This window comes from Octopus bimaculoides, chromosome 7, assembly GCF_001194135.2.
Source record: "Octopus bimaculoides isolate UCB-OBI-ISO-001 chromosome 7, ASM119413v2, whole genome shotgun sequence".
NCBI classification, from domain to species: domain Eukaryota; kingdom Metazoa; phylum Mollusca; class Cephalopoda; order Octopoda; family Octopodidae; genus Octopus; species Octopus bimaculoides.
The window spans coordinates 23,530,812-23,533,066 of record NC_068987.1 but is presented as its reverse complement, the minus strand read 5'-3'; the positions used below and the strand labels follow the sequence as shown (position 1 = coordinate 23,533,066).

The 2,255-nt window shown below is 39.1% G+C and overlaps 1 protein-coding gene across 2 annotated transcripts in view; it reads left to right on the top strand.

Annotated features, from left to right (window-relative positions):
• LOC106878875 (zinc finger protein 665) overlaps window positions 1-2,255 on the top strand; it is a 17,190-nt gene that overhangs the window by 2,063 nt on the left and 12,872 nt on the right. The window contains exon 1 of one of the 2 annotated variants that reach the window (XM_052969335.1): window positions 97-453. The exons of the other annotated variant lie outside the window; for it this stretch is intronic. The gene's annotated coding sequence lies outside the window, so the exon portion shown is untranslated. Of the gene's footprint in view, window positions 1-96; window positions 454-2,255 lie in introns of those variants that run through there. 2 annotated transcript variants of the gene reach the window in all.

The window sequence follows — 2,255 nt, the reverse complement described above, 5'->3', positions numbered from 1 at the left end:
TATATATATATATATATATATATATATATATATGTGTATATATATATATGTTATACACACAGGTATTTGTTTTTATTTTTATCTCTTAGTCATCGGGAAGGAAGAGAGGGTGATATCCTATAACTGGAGACCTGGCCTTGTAGCAAAGTGGACTCAACTAAAGGTATTAGGTAGTAGTGTTAAACCAGGATATGAGTGAAATCTATCACCCGAGTAAGCTACTGCGTGATTAGAACTTGGAATGCCAAACAACCGGAGTAAATAACGCAAGGCATCCAGTCCGACACTCCTAATTTCACCAATCCACATCCCTGGATTGGTACTTTTTTTTTTTTAATCGACGCCAAAAGAATTAACGTTAAAGTTGACCTCAATGGGATTTGAACCCAGAGCGCAACTAAGCAATATCCGATGTTCTATGATACTCTATTAGTTCCGCCAATTCGCATGAGCGTAAGTCACACACACGCGCGCTACTGTTTCTTTACACTTTACATTGTTTGTGGTTGATAAAAAGTAATATACGAAACAGAATCAACTCTAAGATCTGGTTTCGATTCCTAGCTGAAATGTTTCGCCTTTACTTAAAATTACAAACACCATTCTTTTTCCTTTTATTATTATTTTTTCTCTTCCCCAAACATTACCTAAACTTCTCTATTGCCTTCTTAAATTATTATTTCTAATTTAGGTACAAGGCCAGCAAGAAATCTTGAAATGAAACTGAATAATGACATACATACATGCGTGTGTGCATGCGTACACACATACATACAGACAAACATACAAATATACATACATACAATGTCTGTCTGTCTGTCTCACGAGCTGTATATATGCCATAACCAAGGACATACTATTCCACGCACACACACACATACACAAAGACACACATACGCACGCGCGCGCGTGCACACACACACACACACACAGAGGGTGCAATGGGTAAACTGTCCTCATTTTTATTTTTAATTTCGCGCATACGCATTGTTTGCTTTTCATTGTCAACTACTCAGTATAGTAGAGTTGGTTGGGCACCGTCGGTGAGATAAACAGTACCATGATGTAACTCACTCTGTCAGAAATTTAGAAATGACAAGCTGTACTGTATGGCATTCGCACTGGAAACTCTAATACGCATTTTTCAGAAGGTTTGGATGTCAATCTGAGGACAGTGAAGAGGATTCTGAAAGAGTTGGATGAGTTGAATGGCGATTACGAAAGTAAGGCAGCTCGAAAAGCTCACTCTGGTCATTCTGATAAGAAAAGAACTGAATTTGTTGGTGAGATCCAGGCCATGATTGACAACGATCCCTCCAAGTCAATCAGGTTCATCACCAGGAACATGGCAGTGTTTCTTATGAGGCAGGTAGAGCATGAAGACATTCGGTATTCCTCATACAAGATGAGAAAAGAAGAATTTTTATCCCAAGAGGAAAGGCTGCGCTATGAAGCTACTGAATAAACTTAAGCATCCCCTCCAACCGAACATGCTTTGCTTTTTCTCAGACAAGAAAAATTTCTGCCAGGATCAGATGATGAACACACAGAACAACCGTTGGCTTACCGTACCCCGAAAACATGTACGGAGAGTGATAAAAATCAAACATTCAGTCAACACCATGGTGTTTAGAGTGATCACTAGTGATGGTGACATTATGCCTCCATTCATCTTCCCACATGGCCTCAGACTCAACACGGAGGCCTACATCAAGTGCCTGGAGGAGGTAGTGTTGCTGTGGATCAAGAGGGTGGCTGCTGGAAGACCTTGTGTCTGGCAATAGGACTGCACTATGCCACACAAGTAGGAAAACCCAGTCATGGCTGTCAAATAATTTCTGCAACCACATCACCCCTAACATCTGGCCACCTAACTCCCCAGACTGTAACCCTCATGATTATTATGTTTTGGAGCATAGGTGAGCAAGAGATCAACAAAACTCCTTGTAACACTAAAGATGAACTGAAGGCAAGGATTAAGGCAGAATTTACCAACTTAAACAAGGAGACCATCCAGAAGAGTTGCAGGAGATTCTGAAGTTGTCTGGAGGCCATGGTTGAAGCCAATGGCGATTTTATTGAATAAATTTACTCTTTAGTATTTCAAAATATTTTAATGTATTTTTGGTAAAAATATCTCTTAAAATGTGATGTCAGTGTTATTTTCACTTTTGCGTAATTTAGACGACAATTTATTCACTGCACCATATTTCAATATCTATCTAACTATCTATCTATCTATCTATCTATCTATC